The sequence below is a fragment of the Belonocnema kinseyi genome, chromosome 7 (assembly GCF_010883055.1).
Source record: "Belonocnema kinseyi isolate 2016_QV_RU_SX_M_011 chromosome 7, B_treatae_v1, whole genome shotgun sequence".
NCBI lineage: Eukaryota > Metazoa > Arthropoda > Insecta > Hymenoptera > Cynipidae > Belonocnema > Belonocnema kinseyi.
In genome coordinates, this window is record NC_046663.1 from 79902018 (window position 1) to 79908096 (window position 6079).

General features: G+C 33.6%; 1 protein-coding gene across 3 annotated transcripts in view; it reads right to left on the reverse strand.

Moving 5' to 3' along the window:
• Window positions 1–6079, reverse strand: part of LOC117177542 (serine/threonine-protein phosphatase 4 regulatory subunit 1-like) — a 414898-nt gene that overhangs the window by 272637 nt on the left and 136182 nt on the right. The window lies entirely within an intron of this gene.

The following is a 6079-nucleotide window of genomic DNA, read 5'->3' on the forward strand; positions in this document are numbered from 1 at the left end:
AATTATAGTGAACCGTTAATTTAGTTGTATTATAAGAAAAAATTGCGCGTTATCTGTCTAAACACCAGTGTTACAGGAATACTTCCAAACCAGCCATATTTTTTCGGTCTCTTTGAAAAATATTCCCGAAAATATTAACATTGTAGGCAATATGTAAACAAAGTAAATGTTCGTAAAATTTGGAATCGACGAAGTGATCTACATGCATTTTATGTAGAACCACGAACAAAATAATCTTAATGAACAGTTTTAGGAACAGAACACATAAAAAATATGCTAATTTTACATTAAATGTTGTATTTATCGCAATTTATTAATAAATGCATACATCCACATATAGTTGGTGCACTCTATTGTCGGAAACTTTTTTTAGATTATTTTCTTTCGGAAAATGTAACGTTTGGTCCATGTAATTTTAGAGGAGGCTAGGAAGAGTTCATAAAGCCAAAAGAGTATCGAAATTCCATAGTCGAAAATCGATGTCTACCAGAATATCTGGTTTAGTTTGCCAGAACATCTGCTTGAGTTTACCGGAATATCTGGTTATGTTGACCAGAACGTTGTATTCTTAAGCTACCAGAAAACTGTCTAGTAAATATTTCTGGTTAACCTTACCAGAAATTCTGGTTAAATCTACTCGAATTTCTTGTAATATTAACCAGAACATTTTCAACCGGAAACTTCTGATACTTTTAACCAGAATTTATAGTAAACACTCTTCTGGTTGAATTAACCAGAATTCTGATTGGTTCAACCAGAATTGTTGCCGAGTATTGAATTTGTTATTAGTACCCCGGCGAAAAAAGGTAATTTTTTGCTGTAATGTAGTTCTTGTTGATGCAGGCTCTGCATCCTGCGAGGAAGCAATTCACAGCGTATTTCCGATTACCATCTCTCTCGTCTCAGGACACCTAACAGAAGTGGGACCCATCGAGGTCTGAAGGTAACAACGCGAGTAAAATGGATGAAGGTTACACCTGGCGTCCGGATGGTCGACGGCACGCGCTACTCTTTTTTTTTCTCTCTCTCTCTCTCTCTTTTCTCGGCAGGTTTCTCTCGGTACCTCGCATCTCCTTCTGGCCTCGGATAGTCTTCGTTCCAGACTGGAACCAGCGAGGGCACACACCTGCCCCTCACTAATACTGATACGTCAGCGTCGTTATATGTGTACGTCAGAAACACGAGGGTCGTAAATGCACGTAGATTGCAATATCTGACGACGGAGGGAACAAGGAGGAAAGAGCTAAGTGCGAGAGAAAAGAAGCTAATAAGGAGCAAAGAGGAACTCAAGACAGGGCGAGTAAGTGATAGGATAGGACGGTTGCTCCAGAAGTTCGACAACCGGCTGTCATAGTTTTTGGTGCTGTTTAGAATTTAGACTGTTTACAACACCGTGTTACACAGTGCAGAAGGTTTATTAACCTTTAATCAGACTTAACTGAACAAAAAGAATACTTTAGTTTAGCGGAACGTTATATCGTATTATAAAATATAAACTAATTTCATACTTTACAGCCCAAAATGCTAACAAGAGAGAGGAAACCGGATGATTTTTTTCGTAAATGTGAGAGCAAATTATTTTAAGGTAGTCGTCGTGCCAAAAATCATGTCTCTGATAAAAAGTTAGATTTGAAATTATGTTATCAGGCATGTCTCATGAAAGAAAAAATTTTATTTTTGATTAAAATACTTCAAAATTGACAAAAAACATATTTTAACAATGTTTTTTACCATTTAATTTTTTCTTACAATCGATTCTTAAATTTCTTTTTAAATGATTAAATTTTAATAAATGATGGCTTACTTTCTTGGGGAAAACATTCTCTACATTTATACAACGATACTGTTTCCAATTTTGAAAGTAAATGATTCTATGTCTGAAATCATTACAAAAATTCTTTAAAAGACAAAATTATGTAAAAAAAAACTGTATTTGACGATTACTTGTTTATTTTTATCATTGGAGACTGTAGAATGATAGGAAATATTTCTCCCGCCAAAAATAAGTCAAGATTCATTAAAATTATTTTTCCAGAGAATGATTTTTAGCACTACAACCGTAAACAAAATTAATATAGGTACCATATTCAATTCAATATTAAACACTTTAATTTCCTAGGGTTACAAGTCAAAACATATTACACATTCAACAAAAAAGATAAAGTTTTAATAAAGAAAGATTTTCACCTACAAGAGACGAATTTTTAAGAAAATAATTGAATTTTGAACTAAATGTTTGACTTCTAAAGAAAAATAAAAGATTAAACTTCCAATCAAAGAGAATTGCATTTTTTTTAATAATTGAGATTTGAAGTTAAAACGTGGAATTTTTAACGAAATAATTGAATTTTTAACCAAAACGCTGCATTTTTAAACATGAAAGAATAAACCTAAATTTCAATTTAATTTTTAATTTAGTTTTTAATTTAATTTTTAATTTTTAACCGAACTGATAAACTTTGTATTCAAAAAGTTAAATATTAACAAAGAAAAATAAATCTTTAAATGATGACTTTTTAACAAATTATTTTATTTTTAACAATATAATTAATTTTTCAAACAAATAGTTCAATTTACAAACAAACAAGACTGAACTTCAACTAAAAATACTTGTAATTTTTAACCAAATATGTAGTGGAATTTTCATGACAAAAAGACGATTTTTTTAGAATGCAGTTGAATTTTTAAAACAAAAGGTTCGATTTTCCTCGAAAAAGTTTATTTTTAACCAATAAAGATGAATTTTCAATCAAGATAGTTGTATTTTCAAAAAAGAAAGATGACTTTTCTAGCAAAAAGATGAATGTTCAAACTTAAAAGAAATATCCTATACGAAAAGTTGATTTTTCAACAAAACAGTATAATTTTGACCAAAGAAGATTACTTTTTAACAAAGTACTAGAGTTTTAATCAAAATAATTACATTTTGAACTAAACAGTAGAATTTTAAAACACAGAAATGAATTCCAAACTAAAAATATAATAGTAAACTTTTCAACCTTAAAGAAACGAATTTCAACCAAAAATAGTTGGATTTTCTTAAGTGAGTTCTGTTAATTTGCTTCAAGCGAAAAAAAAGAGAAATAGGGAAGTTCCTTGAAAACCAGTAAACGAGGAATTCTTTAAAAAGTGAGAAAAGAGTATGGAATAGAGGAAGCAGTGTAAAGTCTGTAATTTAAATGAACACAAAAATGAACACAAAAAAGTGTGCGGATCTGGTAAAAGACGCACGTATTCCTATGGATTTTGGGGCGCTAAATTCAAATTCGGTATCAAAAATCACCCATCACGTCATGGTTGAGCCATAACCTCAAAAAATGATGAAAAATCATGCACTGAGGCAAATAAATTTCAAAATAATGCCAGTGATGCACATTTTCACTTCAAAAACATGTCGACGACTGTGAAGGATCAACCCTTGCCTGATATCAACTTGTTTAACATAACTTTACCCAACAGAACCTGACCTCACATAACCTGAATTAACAGAAATTTATTGAACTATACGTAAAGCTCTGGAAGCATATTTTCCCAGTAGCAAATGTGTGCTACTTCGAATGGGTCAACTCGAGCCTAACCTAGAAATAAATCTAACCTAGCCTAACCTAACCTAACCTCACGGAACACAATTAATCTGATTGTGTTGTCCCGTTGTGTTTGCAGTACCGTTTGAATCAGCTTGGGCTTAACCTGCAAAGAGGTCAAACCTATCCTAACCTAAAAAAACCTGACCTGACCTAACCTAACTGAACTTCACGTAACACAATTAAACTCATTGTGGTGTCCCGTTGTGTTTGCGGTACCGTTTCATTCAGCTTCGGTTTAACCTACATAGAGGTTTAACCTATCCTAACCTAACGAAAACTGAACTAACCTAACCTAGCCGAATGAAATTCAACCACACGTGTAGCTATGTAAGCGTACGGTTCACAGTCTTAAATGTGTGCAATGAATTTTATTGTGTTACAACGGGAACACTTAAGTTAAGTTGTGTTGCCTTAAGCAAAATTTCGTTAGGTTCTGTTAAGTTAGATTCATTTGTAGGTTAAGATCGAGTTAACCTATTAAATATCGCACACATTTAAGACTGAGAACCGTACGCTTACATAGCTACACGTGTGGTTGAATTTCATTCGGCTAGGTTAGGTTAGGTCAGTTTTTGTTAGGTTAGGATAGTTTAAACCTCTTTGTAGGTTAAACCGAAGCTGAATGAAACGATACCGCAAACACAACGGGACAACACAATGAGTTTAATTGTGTTACGTGAAGTTAAGTTAGGTTAGGTCAGGTTTTTTTATGTTAGGATAGGTTTGACCTCTTTGCAGGTTAATCCCAAGCTGATTCAAACGGTACCGCAAACACAACGGGACAACACAATCTATTTGATTGTGTTTCGTGAGGTTAGGTTAGGTTCGGCTAGGTTAGATTTATTTCTAGGTTAGGCTCGACTTGACCCATTCGATGTAGCACACATTTGCTACTGGGAAAATATGCTTCCAGAGCTTTACGTGTAGTTCAGTAAATTTCTGTTAATTCAGGCTAGGTGAGGTCAGGTTCTGTTGGGTAAAGTTATGTTAAACAAGTTGATATCAGGCAAGGGTTGATCCTTGTCGACACAGTTGTCCTTGCCCACAGTTGTCGACATGTTTTTGAAGTGAAAATTTGCATCACTGGCATTATTTTGAAATTTATTTGCTTCAGTGCATGATTTTTCGTCATTTTTGAGGTTATGTCTCAACCATTACGTGATGGGTGATTTTTGATACCGAATTTGAATTCAGCGCCCCAAAATCCATAGAAATACGTGTGTCTTGTTACCAGATCCGCACACTTTTTTGTGTGGCTGTGTTATTAATCATATTGGTTATATTGGTTATGAAATAATCTATTAATTCGGAAAACTTTTTATTCTATTACATAAAATTGCATTTCAGAGTGAACATTCATATTATGCTGACAAAATTGTACTCCATGTCCTATTCTAAACTCTAAAAGTTAAATGTCTAAAAGGACCTGAATCCATCTTAATTTTTGGTGGCTTTCCAAACTTACTAAGTAAATTCGGAAAGGGAGTAAGAGCGAAATGCAAGCGAGTAGAGTTGATGGCTTGAAATTAAAGTGAGGACGATGAGCAGATGGCGCTTACGACCAAAGGCTCGTGCCCTAACGCCTAACCCAAACCCGCCCTTACTATACGATTTCTTTCGAGGCGTTGACCGAGGATAATCAGAGATCTTCGTTTGGGATAACACAAAATGCAGACATCCTTAACTCTCTCCTTTACCTTCCGTACCCTCTCAAGGTTTCTACGATTATCCATAAATTACTCAAGCTTATTAAGACAAAACATGAATATAAAGAAGAAAACATTATAGGCATATTAAATATACATACCTATAAAAAGAGGCGATTGAGCAGATAAGTCTAATTTATCTCATAAAATTCTAATTTATTATTTTCAGGTCTGTCACAATGTCATAAGTCTTTAAAATAATGTATGTTAAAATCCAAAGGATTCAAATCAATTGAAAAAAAATCTGGAAATATTTTAAAGCACCTTCATAGAAAAAACGAATGATAAAGTTTACTTCGATTCCAGGTGAAAGATTTACCGCAACAAAAATTAACCTTGCCAGATAAACTTTACATGAAGCGAAGATAATTTTCGATTTTTAACCTTGCCTGGATAATCTTTCACCTTATAATTGCTCCATTTTTATTCGAAATGTAGCGAAAATTACGTCGTCAGCGCTGTCAAACGTCCTTTAACTTCATTAAATTTTTGATAAATGGAGATTCCCATATGTCAGTTGTTGTTTGCGCTTTTCGTTAAATGGTATTAAATAAGTTCTAATTCGTCCACAATAGTGTGATTTATTTCAGAGGAGATATATCAAGAACAAATTTTTTTGTGTTTTCTGTTGCGGATACTACAGATTTTATCCAAATTTCCTTACTTCAGCGTGACGCAGTAGACATTATTATTACAACATTAAGCCATTTCCCTTTCGGGGTAGGCGTGACTCACTCGGCAGGGGAAAGGAGTAGTGTGTGGATGGGATAGAGATTTTTCAGATTG